Source organism: Ailuropoda melanoleuca, chromosome 15 (assembly GCF_002007445.2).
Source record: "Ailuropoda melanoleuca isolate Jingjing chromosome 15, ASM200744v2, whole genome shotgun sequence".
NCBI lineage: Eukaryota > Metazoa > Chordata > Mammalia > Carnivora > Ursidae > Ailuropoda > Ailuropoda melanoleuca.
In genome coordinates, this window is record NC_048232.1 from 50,039,047 (window position 1) to 50,061,842 (window position 22,796).

The 22,796-nt window shown below is 39.8% G+C and overlaps 1 pseudogene; it reads left to right on the forward strand.

Annotated features, from left to right (window-relative positions):
• LOC100484942 overlaps nt 1–19,026 on the forward strand; it is a 62,455-nt pseudogene extending 43,429 nt beyond the window's left edge.
• The last annotated feature ends 3,770 nt before the right edge of the window (nt 19,027–22,796 follow it).

Below are 22,796 nucleotides of genomic sequence, written 5' to 3' on the forward strand. Positions count from 1 at the left end.
TTTTATTTATTCGACAGAGAGAGAGACAGCCAGCGAGAGAGGGAACACAAGCAGGGAGAGTGGGAGAGGAAGAAGCAGGCTCACAGCAGAAGAGCCTGATGTGGGGCTCGATCCCATAACGCCGGGATCACGCCCTGAGCCGAAGGCAGAGGCTTAACCGCTGTGCCACCCAGGCGCCCCCAAAATTTAAATTTATTAAGTACTTAAAGGTCTTAAATAAATGGAGTGCTATATACCATGCTCATGGAATGGATGGCAACAGGGTAAAATGTCAGTTCTCCAAAACTAATCTGCAAATTCAATTCAATCCCAATTAAAATTCTATTAGGACTTTTTAAAAAATGAATTCAACACACTTATACTGCCATGTATAAGAAGACTAAATATGTTATGAATGATTCAAGCAATTTTGAAAAAGTGTTGCTTGGCAGCCCTCGTTTTGAAAAGGGGCCTTACTGCAGGTATCAGACAACTGATATGTGCAGGTGGAGAAAGGATTGATAAAGCATTTAACAGGTGATATTAGGAAAGTGTCATTTTATGGAGAAAAGTAATACTAGATTCCTAGCTTATAGCAAGCAGTGTTTCTCAACCCTTTTTTATTATAGTCTACTTAAACTTTTTTAGACTTTTTCCCCTAATTTTCTACCTTTTCCAATGAAATTTTAATATTGCAAATATTTTGTATATCTATATCTGTTTATATGCCTTGGGAGAGTGAAATTTAGTTGGATTAAAGTCCTAAATGGACAATGGAAATATGAAAAGTCAATGGTAAAAGAAAAAAGAGGATGTGGGAGAATTTCTTAAACCAATTCCCCAAAGCAAAAACTCTAAGATAAAAAAGAAATGGATGGAAAAGACATTATAATTAAAGACTTTGCTTTATTGAAAAATATAATAGGGAAAGTTCATATACAGACCACAGATTGGAAAGGGATATTTGAAATAACTAAAGTCAATAAGGGATAAATATCTACAATTAACAAGACGTCTTGTTAATTACAATGTAATTACAATTACAAATGGTAAACCTGGGATGCCTGGGTAGCTCAGTCGGTTAAGCGTCCACCTTCAGCTCAGGTCATGATCCCAGGGTCCTGGGGTAGAGTCCCGCATCTGTTCCTTGCTCAGTGGGGAGCCTGCCTCTCCCTCTGCCTGCTGCTCCCGTTGCTTGTATTCTCATGCTCTCTATCTCTCTGTCAAATAAATAAAATCTTAAAAAAAAAAAAAGAAAAGAATATGGTAAACCTAAGAGAAAACTGGGTGAAGGATACGAACATGACCTTCACATAAGGGGAGACACAAAGGGACGCCAGGGTGGCTCAGTCAGTTAAGTGTCTGCCTTCAGCTCAACTCATGATCTCAGGGTCCTGGGATTGAGTCCCGCATCAGTCTCCTTGCTCAGCGGTGAGCCTGCTTCTCCCACTGTTTGCTGCTCTCCCTGCTTGTGCTCTCTCTCACTATCTCTGACAAATAAATAAATAAAATCTTTTTTTAAAAAGGGGAGACACTAATAGCTAACATATAAAGTGATACTCATTTCAACTTCAAAAATAATCAGAAAAGAGAGGCTAAGCTCATTGAAGGAGAAGTCATGGAACCAAAAGGCCATTGTAGTAAAGGATCATCAATACGCTGATTTCTTCAGAAATCTTCAGAAAATGAGAGGGAGTAACATAAGGCTTGTAAACAATTGCAACAAGAAAGGGTTATCTGATATTATAAACTTCACAGAGGGGTGTTTAAGAAAGAAAATTGCACAGACGGAGGTTTGGGAGACAATTTCCAAGTGTCTCTTTAATTTTGCATATCTTGTGAGCAGACTGCCTTTGTTCTGGACTATCTTTTTAAGGATGTTATTCTCTGAACAGTTTCGGAAGATAGGTAACAAAGGCAGGTTTGTTTACTGTCCATTATAATAAAAATACTGTTTCCCTATATGGGAAAGATCAGAAAGGCTTATTATCCATTTAAAAAGATTTGTGTTCACTAAGCTCAGGTTTCCTCTTCTGTAATGCATCCCCATGTGTGCAGGTATTACCTGACCCTCAGTACCCTATGGGAATTGGTCTTTGGGAAACTGGTACCAAAAAAAAAACCAACAATACTCTGGCAGTTACTATTACTGTGAATAATAAACTGTCCTTTGTCCCTGACCTGGGAGACTCATGTCTTCTGCCAACATCCATGAAACTGTAACAAGGTAACTTTTAGCTTGCAAGTAGGGGTAAAATCTCAGTCCCTTACAATTTTTGACATGAACATTCTTAGGCACCTCCAAGCCCAGAGGAAAAAGTTATGTGGACCAGAGAAAAAACCTCACAGGTATGTGGGATTAGCTCTGTTGGTCTATCTATAGGTAGACTATAGTGAGTATGGTGAGTAAGGAGTGGGAATCTTTCCAGATGCACAGGGCTCTGGGAACTCATATTCATTCCTGGAGCACAAGATGCCATCTTCCTTTGGGCAAATTCAGGACATATTTACTATGGACAAGTCAGGAGAATGGGGGTCTTATCTAAATCATGTGGAACTCTGCATTCTCTATTTAGTTCTTTCACATAATCACTTTACATAATTTGGAATTTACAAATTACAAATACACAAAATAATACTATATATTTTACAGGGATGTAGACATACTTAAGGACATATATTGTTTATACTTTAGGGCAGGTCCTTATGTTGGAGAGGGGAATAGGGTGGGAATCAAGGGTTAAAGAGGAAAATCAAACAAAACCAAATAAGAGGGAGCCCTTGCCCGACTGATGATAGCAGTATGCCATGACTAAATAAGTTCTCTCTACCTTAGGTTCAAAACCAAAACCAACAAAGTGTAGATTTGATCACATTCCAGCAAGCAACTTGGAATGGTCTGAAAGAGATGAACCCTAATTCCAACTTCAATTTGAATTGTTTTCATTCTTTTTTTTTTCTTAATTTTTCAGCTCTGTTGCCTTTTTATGATGTCACCTCAAAGCCCTAGGCCTTTGACTTTCTGCTCTCTGTAAAGGATTTTCTACCAAACGTGTCCCTCAGTTTCACGGATGTTTATTACCTCAGGATAGGACACTCCTGGTCCTTCAGGGACCTACCGCTCTGCCCTAGCCCACATAGCTGGCACTGTGGCTGGGCTATAAAGGACCTACAAGTGGAACCACTTAGTACATGGCAAGTATCTTGGGTAAGCAGGGGTCTCATGGTTGGTTGGTGATATAAAAGTCTCTTAGGGATACTGTGAGCAAGTTTTTCTGAAACAAGGCAATGGTGGTGGCCGCTGATGGGAAATAATTGAAGTGTGGATGATAGAGGATTAAGGAGTGAAGGGAGGAGCATAAAATAATGAGAAAGAAGTAAAAGAGGTGACTATGACAAAAACTAAAGTTTGTTTCTCATTACAGTTGGTCAGAGTTCACATGTAATCTGTGAGTTTCAGAGTAAGCATGTTGAGAGTAGGAAGGCAGCCATACCTGAATGACCTGAGGGCAACAGAAGGACAGGAACTAGAACATTTGACTTCTGCCCTTTTGGAATTGGACCAATGGATATTTATGTGGTAGACAAATAGGCTGTGGAAATGAATGTCGAAAGGGGAGGTTTTTCTCTCACTTCACAATTAAAATATTTAAATTTTAGGAATTTGATAGCTCATCAAAGAGATCCTGACAATTTCATGTACCAGCTACTGACTTAATATGATTATTTTTTTTAAAGATTTTATTTATTTGAGAGAGAGAGCGCACAAGTGGGAGGGGCAGAGGGAGAGGGAGAGAGAATCTCAAGCAGACTCTGCTAACCATGGAGCCCTACATGGGGCTCCATCTTATGACCCCAAGATAATGACCTGAGCTGATACGAAGAGTCGGACCCTTCACCAACTGTGCCACCCAGGTGCCCCAGTATGATTATTTAGATATTAAACTTCTTATTTTGTGCCAAGAGCATTTGTGAGGTATGACAAATAAGAAAATAACTGGCCAGTTCCATGGAATAAATATTTTAATGTATACTACACACCAAAGTGGTTATTCAGTGATTTGAATGAGAGAGAAGTTTATTTTTCCCCTCACGTAATACCTAGTTTAGGGGTGAGCTGTCTAGAGCTATAATGATAACTGGGTTCTCAGGTCCCCAAATCCTTCTAGCTGTTTTTTCTACCATGTCTGGGGGAGGGTCTTTGTCTTTAAGGGTGGAGGTGGTTCATCACTCTATCCTTCATCCAAATAGTAAGATACAGGATGTGGAGGAAGGAAGGTATTCTCTCTCTCTTTCCTGGCACAAACCTGCAGGGACAGTCCATACTTTGCTCACAACACAATGGCCTAAACTTCATCATAAGACCACACCTAGCTACAAGAGAATCTGGGAAATGTATTTACTGGATAGTTTTATGCCCACCTAAGATTTCTGTTACTCTTGAAGAAGAGGGAAATAGTGTTTGGTGATAACTACTAGTCTTAGCCACGGTGAAGAATGTTCACAGAAAAATTTGATCTGAGTTTTTTGGGGGGCAGAGCTTACTCTGACCATGATGAAAGCTGTGAAGAGTTCAGTTCAAATAATTCAAATGTCTGATAACAATCCCTGTCCCTGTAAGTTCCATGAAGAGCCCATAGCTTCACCAAGAGAGAGAGGAATATGAACCAATTATTTCAATATAAAATACACAAAATACAATAGAAGACAAACATGGAGAATTGATCCAGATATGAGCTCTTAGAAGATGCTCTCACTGAACACCAATGATGAACCAAGTCTCTCAAAAGAATAAACATATAAAGAGCTACAGAAATTAAATGTTAAAACAATCTTTCAACAATACTCCATAACTAATAACTGTAGTTTAATTCCTTCAGTGGAGTGCTAAAATTATCAGTAGTCCTGGCAATGTTCTCAGTGGCATCTTCAGTGGGTCAGCAGCACCCCAAAAGCAAGCAGCACATTCCAGTTTTTGACTCCTGGTGCCAAAGCACGTCAGGAGCTAGGCCTGAGCAACATGGATCTCCATCTGTCCTTTGAAAGAAAAACAGTTAAGGGTGTTCGCTTGGTTATTCCCTGCAAAGTCAAACCAAGCTTAGGAAAAGAATCAACTGTCTTCCTAGTTCCTTTCAAACCAAGTATTTATGAGGGTCCCAAGGGTGTCTCCAAACAGTGCTGGTCAGTTCATNTTTTCATTCTTTTTTTTTTCTTAATTTTTCAGCTCTGTTGCCTTTTTATGATGTCACCTCAAAGCCCTAGGCCTTTGACTTTCTGCTCTCTGTAAAGGATTTTCTACCAAACGTGTCCCTCAGTTTCACGGATGTTTATTACCTCAGGATAGGACACTCCTGGTCCTTCAGGGACCTACCGCTCTGCCCTAGCCCACATAGCTGGCACTGTGGCTGGGCTATAAAGGACCTACAAGTGGAACCACTTAGTACATGGCAAGTATCTTGGGTAAGCAGGGGTCTCATGGTTGGTTGGTGATATAAAAGTCTCTTAGGGATACTGTGAGCAAGTTTTTCTGAAACAAGGCAATGGTGGTGGCCGCTGATGGGAAATAATTGAAGTGTGGGTGATAGAGGATTAAGGAGTGAAGGGAGGAGCATAAAATAATGAGAAAGAAGTAAAAGAGGTGACTATGACAAAAACTAAAGTTTGTTTCTCATTACAGTTGGTCAGAGTTCACATGTAATCTGTGAGTTTCAGAGTAAGCATGTTGAGAGTAGGAAGGCAGCCATACCTGAATGACCTGAGGAAAACAGAAGGACAGGAACTAGAACATTTGACTTCTGCCCTTTTGGAATTGGACCAATGGATATTTATGTGGTAGACAAATAGGCTGTGGAAATGAATGTCGAAAGGGGAGGTTTTTCTCTCACTTCACAATTAAAATATTTAAATTTTAGGAATTTGATAGCTCATCAAAGAGATCCTGACAATTTCATGTACCAGCTACTGACTTAATATGATTATTTTTTTTAAAGATTTTATTTATTTGAGAGAGAGAGCGCACAAGTGGGAGGGGCAGAGGGAGAGGGAGAGAGAATCTCAAGCAGACTCGGCTAACCATGGAGCCCTACATGGGGCTCCATCTTATGACCCCAAGATAATGACCTGAGCTGATACGAAGAGTCGGACCCTTCACCAACTGTGCCACCCAGGTGCCCCAGTATGATTATTTAGATATTAAACTTCTTATTTTGTGCCAAGAGCATTTGTGAGGTATGACAAATAAGAAAATAACACTGGCCAGTTCCATGGAATAAATATTTTAATGTATACTACACACCAAAGTGGTTATTCAGTGATTTGAATGAGAGAGAAGTTTATTTTTCCCCTCACGTAATACCTAGTTTAGGGGTGAGCTGTCTAGAGCTATAATGATAACTGGGTTCTCAGGTCCCCAAATCCTTCTAGCTGTTTTTTCTACCATGTCTGGGGGAGGGTCTTTGTCTTTAAGGGTGGAGGTGGTTCATCACTCTATCCTTCATCCAAATAGTAAGATACAGGATGTGGAGGAAGGAAGGTATTCTCTCTCTCTTTCCTGGCACAAACCTGCAGGGACAGTCCATACTTTGCTCACAACACAATGGCCTAAACTTCATCATAAGACCACACCTAGCTACAAGAGAATCTGGGAAATGTATTTACTGGATAGTTTTATGCCCACCTAAGATTTCTGTTACTCTTGAAGAAGAGGGAAATAGTGTTTGGTGATAACTACTAGTCTTAGCCATGGTGAAGAATGTTCACAGAAAAATTTGATCTGAGTTTTTTGGGGGGCAGAGCTTACTCTGACCATGATGAAAGCTGTGAAGAGTTCAGTTCAAATAATTCAAATGTCTGATAACAATCCCTGTCCCTGTAAGTTCCATGAAGAGCCCATAGCTTCACCAAGAGAGAGAGGAATATGAACCAATTATTTCAATATAAAATACACAAAATACAATAGAAGACAAACATGGAGAATTGATCCAGATATGAGCTCTTAGAAGATGCTCTCACTGAACACCAATGATGAACCAAGTCTCTCAAAAGAATAAACATATAAAGAGCTACAGAAATTAAATGTTAAAACAATCTTTCAACAATACTCCATAACTAATAACTGTAGTTTAATTCCTTCAGTGGAGTGCTAAAATTATCAGTAGTCCTGGCAATGTTCTCAGTGGCATCTTCAGTGGGTCAGCAGCACCCCAAAAGCAAGCAGCACATTCCAGTTTTTGACTCCTGGTGCCAAAGCACGTCAGGAGCTAGGCCTGAGCAACATGGATCTCCATCTGTCCTTTGAAAGAAAAACAGTTAAGGGTGTTCGCTTGGTTATTCCCTGCAAAGTCAAACCAAGCTTAGGAAAAGAATCAACTGTCTTCCTAGTTCCTTTCAAACCAAGTATTTATGAGGGTCCTAAGGGTGTCTCCAAACAGTGCTGGTCAGTTCATCTACAGAAACAGCATTTTCTTACCATCCTCTCACCTCCACTGAGCATGTCAACCTCCTTCTCTAGATGGAACTCGTCTTTGAGACCCTGCCCTCACTTCCACTGGCTGTGCCTACTGGGCAGTACAGATCCCTCACACTTGATGCTTCTAATAGAGTGAAGCCCTGTAAGTACCAAGGGTGTGTGGAAATCTCCTTTTAAAGATGGCCAATACTGTTCTGCTGTCTCATCAAATTTTTGGGAACAAATAGTTTTTACTTAGAGGTTTTCTCTACTAGCCATTCCCACTTCCTAGGTGGAATGTGAGTCTTTGGTGCCTGATCCGATGGGCAAGACTGGGTTGAGGACACTATGTAGTACTCAGAATTGCCCCTCCCCTCCTGCAGCTGTGATGTCTACTCCCTTTTCTCTGGGAATGATTCTCTCCAGAGGGCTCTTCCTCTTGCAAATTCTTGAAGCCCCACCCAAGTTGCTCACCAGAAGAGCCCTGAAATGTCTGAATTCCACTTCAGTTCAAAGTGGGACACCTCCCAGCAGCAAGTTAAGGAAGGAGGAGGCACAGATTAAATTATACTCCCTGTTTTCTGACATTGACTGTGAGCCACGGCTCCTCCCCCAACCTCGCTGTAAATAGCAAATTTCATTGGAAACCTTGAAGCCCATCTCTTTGCTGTTTGGGCACAGAACAGTCATCTAGATATGTGCAATAAAGATTTAAATACTCAGTGCAGGGGCGCCTGGGTGGCACAGCAGTTAAGCATCTGCCTTCGGCTCAGGGCGTGATCCCGGCATTCTGGGATCGAGCCCCACATCGGGCTCCTCCGCTGGGAGCCTGCTTCTTCCTCTCCCACTCCCCCTGCTTGTGTTCCCTCTCTCGCTGGCTGTCTCTATCTCTGTCAAATAAATAAAAATAAAATCTTTAAAAAAATAGTAAATCACTTCTTGTATTATAACCTTACAATGGTATATTTCCATTTCCTTTGCCTTGATTTTTCTCGTATGTAGTATTATTTTCATACTTTTACCTCTAAGAAAAAGGAGTGTTGTAAAAAATATAAATTCCAGGGGCGCCTGGATGGCACAGTGGTTAAGCGTCTGCCTTCGGCTCAGGGCATGATCCCGGCGTTGTGGGATCGAGCCCACATCAGGCTCCTCTGCTGTGAGCCTGCTTCTTCCTCTCCCACTCCCCCTGCTTGTGTTCCCTCTCTCGCTGGCTGTCTCTGTCTCTCTGTCAAATAAATAAATAAAATCTTAAAAAAAAAAAACACTCAGCGCAATAAAGATTTAAGAAATAGCTCCTGATGTGTTTTCCCTTTGCCAAACGCCATTTTGCAAAAGAGAAGGATGTGAGGTGTGGACAGTACCTGTTGCACAGGAAAGGGAAATTGAGAGCCTCCTCTATTAGGTGAGGTGAAAAAAAAAAAAAAAAAGCAAAGGTTACACCATTGGAGGAAAGTCCAAGCACAGTAAAAGAAAACAGTTCACGTAGGTGAGCCAATAAAAGCCAGGAGTCAAGAAACCAGTGGGATTTCAAAAGCCCTTCTTTTTCATGCTAATGACTCGTGGTTGAATGGTGCTAATTTAGGCAGCTCTCGGCAGAGATAATTACCTGTTGTCTATTTTCTTTTCTTTTCTTTTCTTTCTTTTCTTTTCCTTCTCTTTTTTCCTTTCTTCTCTCTCTCTCTCTCTCTCTCTCTTTTTTTAGTAATCGCTACACCCAACGTGAGGTTTAAACTCATGACCCTGAGATCAAGAGTCATATGCTCTACCAACTGAGCCAGCCCGGCCCCTTTTGTCTTTAAGTCTAGCCAAAGCTGTTGCTATCTAGCCCTCGACAGCATCTTGCCCTTTTATCCCTGATATTAATCTGAGTGATGCAAAACTAGAGTAAATCCACATTGGTTTAACAACACGGATTCATGACTTTTACCAGCGGCATCATTCAGGCGGGCAGATAAACATTGCTTCACTTAGGTGATTTTGGAGGTGAGTTATTCAGAAAGCATCAGCTAACTCCCAGGGGTGGCCTATTAACATTGTGCTGAACGGTAACAGAAGCCCTTGGCGAATTGCAAACAGTGACTGTGCAATCAGCTGTGAGCTCATAGAGCCCAGCTTCTGTGGCCATTTAACCACCTACATTTCTGCCACACATTTTTTCCAAGGAGATACTGTATGGTCCATTTAGCTGGTCAGGATAACAAGGACCCTTAGCTGAAAGGAAATAATGATTTAATAGTTTGTCTTATTCCTAGTGAGGGAGAAAAACATTGTTTTAGTGAATTCAGCATTTGGAGCTGAATATGCAATTCCCATCATGGCAACAAAGAACAATAAAAGCAATTCTACCTGTTCTGAGGCTTTGCTTCCCCCCTCCCCCTCCCTGAGGATTATCCTGAGGATTACAAAAGACTGTACTGGATGCTTAAAAGATGGGGTAATCTGAATCCTTTAAAGAAGGAGAAGAGATAATGGTCTCTGAATTTCATCAACAATCTATAGTGCTCAAATAGAATCAGAAATGCTTCTTATGTAGAAAAATGTTTACCAAACAGGAATTTTATTATCTGAGTATTGAATTCAGTGATACCAAGGGCATTCTTCTGTAGACAAAGGTCCTGCCTAGGTTTGCTTTCTAACCTTTTACTAACCTAAGTGCATTGAATAACACCTTTGAAACACTGTTCAATTTTTTTGGCGGGTGGGGTAGCCTTTTTTTTTTTTTTAAAGCCAGTTGAACGTTTCCTTTGTTTTGTTTTGTTTTGTTTTTTAAAGATTTTATTTATTTATTTGACAGAGATAGAGACAGCCAGCGAGAGAGGGAACACAAGCAGGGGGAGTGGGAGAGGAAGAAGCAGGCTCATAGCAGAGGAGCCTGATGTGGGGCTCGATCCCATAATGCCGGGATCATGCCCTGAGCTGAAGGCAGACGCTCAACCGCTGTGCCACCCAGGCGCCCCGAATGTTTCTTTTGGAACATCGGTTCTTGTATAGACACTTTCCCTTTTTACCCACTCGTAAGCAGAGATTTACTAAAGGTCTGTCATCAGAGGGAGGATGATTTGTGTAGACATGTGGGGGTGAGGTTCATAAAGAAGGCTCCTCCCTTGGACTCTTCTTTCCTGAGGTTGACTCTGGTTCCTCCAACATTTTTTCATTATGGTCTGAAAAGCAGTGATTTCTGGCGCATTAAAACTGGACCGGTGAAAGTAAGTCACTTTCGGAGAAGGTGCTCAGAAGAAACAAGTGCAGTGCCTGCTTCACCTTCTGATGCCTTCTGCTTTCTTCCCTCCCTTCCCTGCGGGCAAGCAAACCCAGACATTCATCATCTTTCCTTGTCTAGCATCGGTTTAGTGACCAGATAGCTGGTATGATTCACTCTGATTCAGGTTTTGCTTTGTTTTAATAACATCATTCTTCCCTAAGTATTTTGAACTATTTTGAATTGCTGGGGGGAGGGTGAATGAGTGCTCAAAAAGATTAATACTTAGTGTATATGCTGTGGATAAAATTATATCTAGATTAACAAAACATTTGAATTTGTGTTCAACTAATAACAAATTTCTTGTATTTCTTTAACTGCCTTTGGGTCTTGAGCAGTCATATATGAAATCCCCTTCTTTCATGCCTCTCCTTACTTTTTGTTGGCTCACCTAAACAAACTGGAGATTTACTCTTACTGAGTCTTATGATGTCCATGTCCAGGGTTATTAAAAAATTCTCTCCAAAGAGCTTGAAATCCAGTTATTTGTACCATCCTTAGGCCCTTGTTGGCCCTGGGAAACTTTTTTTTTTTTTTTAAAGATTTTATTTATTTATTTGACAGACATAGAGACAGCCAGCGAGAGAGGGAACACAAGCAGGGGGAGTGGGAGAGGAAGAAGCAGGCTCCCAGCGGAGGAGCCCGATGTGGGGCTCGATCCCATAAGGCCAGGATCACGCCCTGAGCCGAAGGCAGACGCTTAACCGCTGTGCCACCCAGGCGCCCCACTGGGAAACTTTTTTTGTTTCCCTACTTTGTCTTCTTTCTCCTTCTTCATTTTTTTTTCTGCTTCCCTTTTCCCTTAGGTTCCTCCCTCTCCCCTGTACTCTACTCTGAAGAGTATAGAGTGCCTATGTCCACTGCTTGGTACCTTTGCTCTCTTCCTAGATGCACTACTGACTTAGATCAAATTCCTCTAGGTTAGTGGGACTTCTTGGCCATCTTGGGCAGGTGGGAATACATATTACTTCAACATAGAGCCCTGTGATTTGGATAGGAAATAATGGGAGTCCAAACTGTATTCCCCAAAACCAGATCCGGTACTCTTATCAGAAAACGAGGCTTCTGTCTCTGTAGTTTGCTTGGGCAAAGTATAATTTTCAAAAACTTAAAACTATGTCTCTCATACATAGAATGGCCATGTGTCAGAGATTTGTTCAATCATTAGTGAAGGAAACAGTAAAATGTGAAAGCTGATTCAAAGATCATTTAAGTAAATGGATATTTTAAGACATTAGAAAAAGAGAATATTAGAATAAGATTGTTAGGTTAGATATAAAACTGGTTAATATCCTACAAGGCAATAAAACTGATAATTCTTCCACTAGACAGAAATCATTTGTATCTGTCCCAGAGGAAAAAAAATCTGTAAGTTAAGAGGTGGCTTCACAAAATCTGGGTTTTTAAAATCAGTGCTAGATGGTGAGTCAAACAAAGGTATATTAGATACTTAAATAATCCTTGCGTGGCTTTGTTAAACTATTTAATACTGAAAGAACATGCTCCTTTTCCTTTGCCTTATTTCTAAATTTTGGATATATTTGTTCTTAACACCTCTTTCCTTCATTTTAAAGTAACCCAGGTGCAGGGATTAAACATGCTAGGCTGTGCTACTTGGCTCCACGTGGTAACTATTTCTCAATATATCTGCTCTAAAGCTGTGATGACCTACTTCATGAAGTGGTCCATTATGGCCAAGGTATTGTTGAAGTGTGGTAGGGAATGCAAGAATGACACAGAAGTGATCCCTTTGTCATATAAATATTTTACCTTTAAAATTTTGTTGTAAAGGAGCCACTTTTGAAGATTATTCTCCAGCAGACCACATGTTACCACTGCATCTGATGTGGTAGATAGACGAGAGAGGTGTACAGCTATTTATTCAATAAAAGAGCATGGAGCACGTTCCAAGTGTCTACGTACTATAGTGGCTAGAGAAACAGATCATTTCTAGTTGTGGTAATTCAGAGAGGCTTTTGCTGATAGAAGAAGGAAGGAAGGAAGGAAGGAAGGAAGGAAGGAAGGAAGGAAGGAAGGGTTCAAAACAATTTATAGAAACTATTAGTTCGAATTTAGAATCTTTACCATATTTGAAACTCTAAATGTCTCATTTTTTTTCTTTTAAAGATTTTATTTATTTACTTGTCAGAAAGAGAGAGCACAAGCAAGGGAAAGGCAGGCAGAGGGAGAAGCAGGCTCCCCACTGGGCAAGGACCCCAATGTGGGATTCGATCTTACGACCATAGGATCATGACATGAGCTGAAGACAGATGCTTAACTGACTGAGACACCTAGGCATCCCTAAATGTCTCATGGAGAAACAAAACAAAACTAACAATTTTGAACTGGGCTTCAGGCAGCTCTCAGTGACAGCTTCTTGTGATAGCCCAAGCCAACTGCAGTCAAGCTGCAGTCAAGTCAAGCCTGTGTGGTGGCCCTTTTAAAAACCAAAGCTTCTGAAGGTAACAGATGAAAAGAAAGTCTTATTTTTATAGGATCTGCAAAACCCAGATGGTACAAAGTCTTAGGGTCCACACAGAGCACACGGCTGGAGTTGGAGCTGAAATTCAATCATTATTGATTTCCTTGAACCAAATGTGCCTAAGGGCACTTCCAGACACCTAAAGCTATCTATTCCTCGGGTAGTGGGAGAGGCTGAACCCAGGTGAAACACATTGTGTCTCCCTGCTCTCTGTGGTGAACTCTACTGTAGGCACTTGGTGGTGGAGGAAGAAGGCAGGGCAAAATGGTGCTGGAACTTAAGAGCAAAATGTGTGCGTGACAGAGGTGAAGTCGGGTCCCAAAACTGGAAGTGCCTGTGAGGAGCAGTTATTTGGTATTACAGTGTTTCCAGAAAAAGCCTTTGCCAAGTCCATGCTAGAAGAGAGCTCCTCTCTGTGAGGCTCTGCAGGACACCTGGAATTGGGATTGAACTGGTCACAAATAAAAGAGTAAAGCAAAGAGAATTGTTGTGAAACTGGTTTTCACAGCACAACATAGAGGTTAAGAATATGATCTTTGGAGCCAGACAGTCCGAGTTCAAATTCTAGTTCCTTTGTTAAGGACTGGAGCCAGAATATCCATATTAAAATCCTGGTTTAGCTGCTTATTATTAACCCTGTGACCTTACTTAGGCAAGTTCCTTAACTTCTCTATGTCTCTGTATGCATCCATCATAAAATGGGGATAATCAGTGACTATCTCATTGGCTTGTTTTTGAGAATTAAATGAGTTAATACATATAAGGTGCTTAGAAGATGCTGGGTGTGAAGTAAGAGGTAGATAAATGTTTGGCCTTTCCTTTCCAACAGCTTAACTTAAATACCTGTGTAGGAGGCAGAAACCACGTACAGTTAGCTGAAGCAAAAACAAAAAAGGTGATAGGGTTTATTATGAGAATATAGGGATGACTTATGAAAACCTAAGGACAAGAATGAAGGTGGGCCTCTGATGAAGACATAGGAACTGAGAGGCCGTCATATTTTTATCCAATACCTTAACCTCTAAGATTTTGCCCTTCACTCCCCAGTTTTTAATTAGTAATTGATTTACAAGTATAATATGATCCAATAACTTTTTTTTTCCATTTGGATCACCAAATGTCTGAGCACTACTCATTGAATATCTTGTCCTTTTCCCACTGATCTACAATACCATCCATGTAATATGTCAGGAACATTACATATGTGGGCTCTACTTCCAGGTTCTTCATTTATTCATTTGTTGTCTATTCCTATATCAGTATCATATTGTCTTAATTAATGGTTTTATAATAATCTTGATATCTGATTTAACAAAATGTCCCCAGTTTGTTATTCTTTTTTCAGGAGTGTCTTAGCAATTCTTGGGTCTTTTTTCTTTGGGATACTTTAAAAATATAGGTGTATAGATTCTTTAAATACCTCGCATTGAGAGTTGGGATCTGTTTCTTCCCCTTGTCACATAGCATCACTTCTGTTTACTCTATTGGTTGAAGCAGTCACAAGCCCACCCATATAATGAGTGACCCTGGACTAGAAAAGTACATTAGCAACACAATTAGTAAAAATTGAACAAAGTTTGTGAATTAGTTTATAGTACTATATCGGTGTTAATTTACTGGTTTTAGTCATTGTAGTATGATTATGTAAAATGTTAACATTTGGGGAGAACCTTAGAACACCATAACTCTGATCACTTCCCTCCTGATTTTAATGATCTTTTGTCCATTATTTTACCCTTTAAAAAAACCTCTACAAATTAGACAATAATATTTGTTTTTCACAGAAAATATTTAAATATTTCTAGATGTTTACTGGTTTCTTTGCTTGCCATTTGTCTTGCATCTCAGACACTCCTTCTGGGATCATTTTCTTCTTTCTAAAGAACATCCTTTAAACATTTCTATAGTATAAATCATTAAATCGTTTGTAATATCTGGTTATTATTCTCATTTGTATAATAGGCAAATATAGGAAGTAACCTAATGTGGTGAAAAGACCCTTGGGCTGGGCATATATTCATATAAAGTCTAGTTTCAGCTTTGCTACCAATGATTAAACTTTTGTGGGTCTCAACTTCCTTGCACTTAAACTGAATGATTACTTCAGTTCTCCCCAGCTGTAAAATGATACAGTCACACAAACTTTTAAAATGAAGTATTGGCCCTTCTGTCTTTATCATTTACATGCAACTTCTCTGAGAAAGCACAGTTGCAAGAGAGGATTCACATATGATAACTTGTAATCTTTCTATAATTATATAAATGTGAGATATATACTCAATTTCCCATTATTAGATATTTTCCCCATAAAGATCTACTGTCCATGTAAAAACACTTGTCAAATATAAGAAAGGATAAGCATTACAATACATGTCTTTTCTTAAAAATAACAAAAAACAGAACATGCATTCTCCTAAAAAAAAAGTGAAGCCAATTTACCTCCCTATAAGTAGAAATAATGAATAAAGACTAATGAGATTCCCCCTGAAATACTACCATAGATACAATTAAATATGAAAGAACTCAGAAAAGTCACATCTTCAAGTCAGGGAAGCTTTGCGGTAAGCTCATTATAATTTTCCATCTCATGTTCCTTAGAGAGCTGGCAATGAGGATTTCCAGATGGATTTCTTTTTCCCTTTGCCTATTTATGACTATTTCTGTCCACAATGAATTATGCATATTTTTCTTATTATAAATGTTCTCTATACTTTAGCCAGTTTCTCCAACCAGGCTTCAGACAGAACTTGGATGTGGAAATGGTTCATTTCCAATGGCCTTACTGCCCCATTTTACTTGGAAAAGAGAGTCTCTTCTCTGGAGGCGCTCTGCAATCCTTGTGTCCTTTTCCTTTCCTCAACCAATTAAAACTAATTTCATAGAAACAAAATAGAATGTTGGTTGCCAGGGACTGCAGGGAAGGAGAAATGAGGTGATATAGGTCAAAGGTACAAATTTACAGAGTAAGTTCTGAGGATCTAATATACAGCATGGTGATTATAGTTAATAGGGTATTGTAAACTTGAAAGTTGCTGAGAGTAGACCTTAAGCATTTTTACCACATACACAAAACTGAATACTTTATGTGAGGTGATGGATGTATTAATTATCTTGATTGTGGTAACTGTTCTACACTATATATGTATATCAAATCATCACACTCTTCTAATATATACAATTATATTTGTCAATTATTTCTCAATAAAGTTTAAAAAAACTAGACAAAAGGATCTAATTGCAGCCATTTGACAATTTGGTGTGGATTTGAATTAATAGGTTACATTCCCTGAGAGTATTTGTTTTTTATTTATCTGTGGCTTTATTATTCATTGCAGAAATACAAGTTTTGTCTTTTTGATAATGATATTTTCTGATCTCTCAAATTCCAGGCATCAGAAAAGTCTATATGGTGAGACTTTTACATTTTTCTTCTGATTCTTGTGGGGTGGGAGGAGGAGGAAGTTGGTCCCAACATAGTATCACGTGGCATGTATAGCCTAGCCNAAGTTGGTCCCAACATAGTATCACGTGGCATGTATAGCCCAGCCCAGCCCTGTCCTTCCTGTGCTTGACATGTGAGCAGAAGCCGAACCTACTCAATATCCTGGGAAAATTTCTTCTTTTTCTTTTGTCCTCCTGCGTATCTGGTGAGAACATTTCTACAGAGGATAGGTCATTAGGATCTTAGAATTTGAGAACTGAAATTCATCAACTTTTTTCTCCTGTCTCATGCTATTCATAGGTACAAGTCACCTATCAATACAATCTCTCAAGAGAGTGGAGTTAAGGATCCCCTGGTGGACTCTCATCCAAACAAACTTCCTCGGTACACAGACAGGAAAGGAGGGCTAGTTGGACCCAATCCAGGTTAGTGGAAAACCTTAATACAACTGGGGGATCTTCCTTAAGAAGAAGNAGTTAAGGATCCCCTGGTGGACTCTCATCCAAACAAACTTCCTCGGTACACAGACAGGAAAGGAGGGCTAGTTGGACCCAATCCAGGTTAGTGGAAAACCTTATACAACTGGGGGATCTTCCTTAAGAAGAATAATGCACAAACATGAATGAAACATCAGGTATACAAGAAAATACCTACTTTTAATGAGAAAAAAAATCACAACATATTATAAATTTTAAAAAACTGATAAATACCACAAATACTACAAAATCCAAAAAATATCATAATATTCTTATTAACCATCTGCTTGACACAGTTTTGTTATTCTTTCCTACCTTTTTTGACTGCACACTTCGCAATCACCTCCCCAAATGATAACGTCATAATATTTTCTTTTTTAAAAAAAGATTTTATTTGTTTATAAGAGAGAGAGCAGGGGGAGGAGCAGAGGGAGAGGGACAAGCAATCTCATGCTGAGCACAGAGCCGGACACAGGGCTCTATCCCAGGACCCCGAGATCATGACCTGAGTCAAAACCAAGAGTCAGAAGCTCAACTGACTGAGCCACCCAGGCGCCCCATAGCTAATATTTTCTTCTTCTTTTTAAAAAATATTTTATTTATTTATTTGAGTGAGAGAGAGAGCATGAGTGGGGGGAGGAGCAGAGGGAGAGGGAGAAGCAGACTTCCTGATGCAGGGAGCCTGACTCGGGGCTCCATCCTGGCACTCAGGACTCTGGAATCATGACCTAAGCCAAAGACAGACGCTCTTCGGACTGAGCCACCCAGGCACCCCCATAATATTTTCTAATTGGAGAGAATTGAAAGGTAATTTGATCTTTTCTCCAACATGGCTGACCAAAGTTTATTTTTATTATAGTTTAGAAAAGTTTTTTCCCCAGTTTCATAATTCTTATTAGTAGGATTGTGTACATTTTTAGGATTATCAATTTTGAAAAAGCCACAATCAAGTTTCTTTCATGTATAAACTGCAAGCTTCTTAGGGCATTTAAGTTTTTTTGAATAATGACTAATTTTATACTCTTTAAGCTGATGATAGACCGGTCACCTGGGTGGCTCCGCGATTAAGCATCTGCCTTCGGCTCAGGTCATGATTCCAGGGTCCTGGGATCTAGCCTCACCCCGTCTGGGTCCCTGCTCAGTTGGGAATTTGCTTCTCCCTCTGCTTCTTCCTCTCCTTCCACCTCTCCCCCTGCTTGTGCTCTCTCTCACAGTCTCTCTCAAATAAATTAATAAAATCTTAAAAACAACAACACAGGACAACTTAAAAAAATAGACAGCCGTTAACTACTTTATCATCAGTGTTCTCATTGTAGTTGTGTCAAATGAGTTTTGTGTTATTTTCATAGAGATCAACGTTTCATGTTGTACCAGTCTGGGTCCAGCCAGGAGAGAAAACCTACACAGTAATTTGATAGGAAAAGCTTAATAAAAAGACATAAAAAGAATATAGAATATAGAAATAGCAAATAATAGAGGCAACTACTACCTTCAGGGCTGAGATAGCATGCCCAGCCCCTTTACCCCCAGTCAAGACTGAGATACATTGTCCAGCTGTGACTCACTGAATGGCAGAGAAGTTGCTGTGGTGTCCCCTAGTGGAACTAGCTGGATATCTGCCTACAGCGTGTCAATGGAAGTCAATCTTAGGGCTACACCGCACCAGAGGCATTGCTTAACAAAACTGCCCAAGAGGCTGGGCTTGCCAGGGGGAGCTCCAGGCTACACGCACAGCAGGAGCCGGCTACGGGAGAAGCTACAATCACTGTAGGACTAGATGGTGGAGAAACCATGCACTGCAGGAGTCTGGGGCTGGAGAAGCTGGGAGAAGTCTTGCGTGCTGCAGGAACCTGCCAAAGCACACCAGAATTCGGAAGTGAAAACTCTTTTCCTCCTGCAGTGTTTCTCCAGCACCCTCTACTGACAGAGCCTCAGTGCTAGCGAGGAAAGAAAAATCATTTTAAGGGCCTACATCCATTTTTCAAAGAGCAGACAAAAAAGGGTGATTTGAAACTGACAGGCAGTACATCAAATAAGTGAGAAATTTCAACTTTTCTCCCTGTGATCAACTTCTCTTAATAGAGTATCAAACAATCCAAGAGTCTTATTTTTTTCTTCTTTTTCCTTAACAAAAATTAGTGCATATGTTATGCTCAAAAAAATCTTGTTACCATTTGGCTCTCAATGTCAGAATAATTTCCATTGGTTTCGCTGCTCTTCTTTATCCCTTTTGTTTCATACTGCATTAAATTTTTATGACTTTTTATCAGCTCTTTAATAAATTTAAAGCTGATAAAAGAAGATAACTTTGTATATTTTCAAATTAAAAGTCTATCATTTCCGGCTAGTTTTGCTAAAACATTCAAAAATGACTTTCTGAATTGTAGTTGAAGTGGCCCCTTTCTAACTCAGCTTTCTTTAGCTGAATTCTCAAGATGCCTATTGCCATTCCAGTGTTGTCTGACATTTGAGAAAGTCTAATAAATGGAAATTTTGAGTGGAAAGAAATAGTGGTTAAATATCTTATTTTTCCCAATTTTGGAAAGACCCATATAATCATATAAAAACACCAATCATTTAAAATTATATAGCTACATAGCAGCAGAATCTGACCACCAGTTCATTCTTTTTTCCATCTTTCTAAAAACTCTCTGGTCTATTCTGCACATTTTTTAAAAAACAGACCCTGTATACCATTACAAGCCCATGGTGGGACCAGGCAAAAAAGTAATCTCAGATGGCTACATAGATGTCTAGGCCTGCTCCCCACTGCTCCCACTCATGGCTTTCTAGATGCTTTGGATCCATTCCATACCATATCCAGGCCCCTATTCTTTTACTAGCCTAGGGTTTGAAAATTTTTCAGAATTTAGAAGCAAGCAGGTATTGCAAATGAGAGCAGCAGCTCTGTTAGGAAAGGAGGAATTATGAAGAAGAGGAAAGACTTTTTTTTTTTTTAAAGGTTGTATTTATTTATTTGACAGAGACAGAGACAGCCAGCGAGAGAGGGAACACAAGCAGGGGGAGTGGAAGAGGAAGAAGCAGGCTTCCAGCAGAGGAGCCGGATGTGGGGATGTGGGGCTCGATCCCATAACGCCGGGATCACGCCCTGAGCCGAAGGCAGACGCTTAACCGCTGTGCCACCCAGGCGCCCCAGGAAAGACGTTTTTAAATTATATCTTCTGATTTTTCAAGAGAAAGTAAAAATTTAGATTTTATGTGAAATCTCCCAAATATTAAAGATTGGCAATTGGTGTTAAAATATTTAAAACACTGTGGATCAAACAGTTTTCTTCTGGAGTAAATCTGATATGTGAAAGACCACTCAACCAAAAGTGGCCATCTTCTACCCCTCCAGTCCCACCTTCTAATTGCATCATCATGTTTTATTATAATAATGACACTTATTACTATCTGACATTTATCAATTACCTGACACATACATAGCCTATGCAAAGAAAGCTCTGTAAGGACCATATATAAATTGTTCACAGCTGTACCCCTAGCACCGAGAAGAGCACCTGACATCTAATATACTCAGTGTGACTGTTGAATGAATGAGTGCATGATATATGATTTAATGCTTTTGAACTGCCCATCTTTGTTTCTTTTCAATACGAGTGTAAGGGTATTCCCTCTGGTACTAGGAACACTGGCAGCATGTTCCCCTTCTGTTTAGGCCCCAAACTAGCAGGAGAGGAGAAGCGAACATAATTATCTTCACCTCCATTTCGAAAGGCGCAAAGTTTTTAGAATAAAGCATTATAGATCAAGAATTTAAAATTTACATTTAAATTGAACTTTCATTTAAATTTTTAATTATGTTGAATCAAGAATGTCAGCGTGTTGATCAGAATCTAAGATTCAAATATCTTTAGCCAAAAATTTAAAAGATAACTGATAGAAAATACAATAAACATAAAAATCAAAAGTTGTTATGGTCGCACAAAAGTAAGATTTTTTTATTTTGTTCACTTGCTTCATCAGAACCAGTGTGTTGGAGGTCCCCAAGACCTCCTCCACATTCAGAGATGAGCTAAGAAGCACTTGTGGGACTTACCGTGTAGTTGTACTCACACTAAGATTTATCAAAACAATGTAGTAAAGATACACTGTTGAGTAAAGGAAACAGACACAGAGTAGGAGGAATCTGTTTGTAAGATCCCCTATGCTCTCACCCTCCAACAAAAGTTTGCACAGATCACAACTTCTCCCAGTAAAGAAAATGTAGCAATATGTGTGCAATATTTCTGTCCAGGAAAGCTCAAGAAAGATTTAATTGGGGGCTGCTCATACAGGTATCCTCTGCCTAATGTATACTGAAATTCCAGACTCCCATGTTGAAAGCACGTGTTCAGCATAAGCATATTGTTTGCGCAATCAGGCTAGGCATAGTGAGTCACCCTTATCAGTTAGAGAAAGTTTTATAGCAGTGTAGGGAACTGTTTACTAGTCAAGTTCCCAGATGCTAGCCAAAGGCTAATCTTACAAGTTGACCCTTTCTAAGAATAGCTGTTTCAGGCCTGCCATGTTAACTTTTTCTGCACAGTGAAAAAATAAAGACAGCAAAAAACACCCAAGACCAAAGCCAACCCAATATTGGCAGTGACATTCCACTACCTCTGCCACATTTTATTCATTAGAAGCTAGTTTCTACATACAGCCCACACTCAAGGGAGGGGAATTTCATAAGGGTGTACACATCAGTAGACAGAGATCATTGAAAGCCATCTTAGAGGCTGCCTACCAAACTGGCCTACTTTTTATTCCTCAGACACCCCCAGGATTATTTCTGCCTCAGAGCCTAAAAATGTAATGTTTCCCCTTTCTGGTATTTTCTTCCCTCACTTAATTCAGGTTTCAGTTTAGATGTCCCTCCTCAGGGACACCTTCCCTGATTATCCAATTTCAAATAGCACACGCTCCTTCCTAACAATTTTCATCCTTTCATCCTGCTATATATATCTTTTTATTTTTAATTATTTATTTATTTTTTAAAAGATTTTATTTATTGATTTGATAGAGATAGAGACAGCCAGAGAGAAAGGGAACACAAGCAGGGGGAGTGGGAGAGGAAGAAGCAGGCTTCCAGCAGAGGAGCCCGATGTGGGGCTTGATCCCATAACACCGGGATCACGCCCTGAGCCGAAGGCAGACGCTTAACCGCTGTGCCACCCAGGCGCCCCTATATGTATCTTTTTATAACAGCTACCATTATCTGCATTTATATATTTGTTGACATATTTTGTGCAAATTGCATGACAGTGATGATCTTGTCTGTTTGTTCACTGTTTATACAAAGATACAGCAATACCTAAAACATAGTAAATACTTAAAATTCATTAAATAAATGAATGAGCAGAATTCCGGGCCACCCAAAAACTATATTTCTTAGAGGAAATAAATATAGTTTATACATCAGATTCTTAAGAGTTTGTTTAGTCTGAGGCTACCTCCAAGACAATAATGAACTTTGGCTAAGGCCCAATATTGACTTTCTAGGTCTATGGAGCTGAGGACCTATCCTGGACCAAACCACCTCACTGAGATAATGCCAACCTAGAGGTCTGCCCAAGCCCCAAGCTACACACCTGTGAGATGACACCTCTATTTCCTCTATTACCTCACAATGTAACTCCTTCACAAATATTTACTAAGGAGCCACCTGTGCCAAGCACTATGCCAGAAAATAAAGTCCATTTGTGAACAAG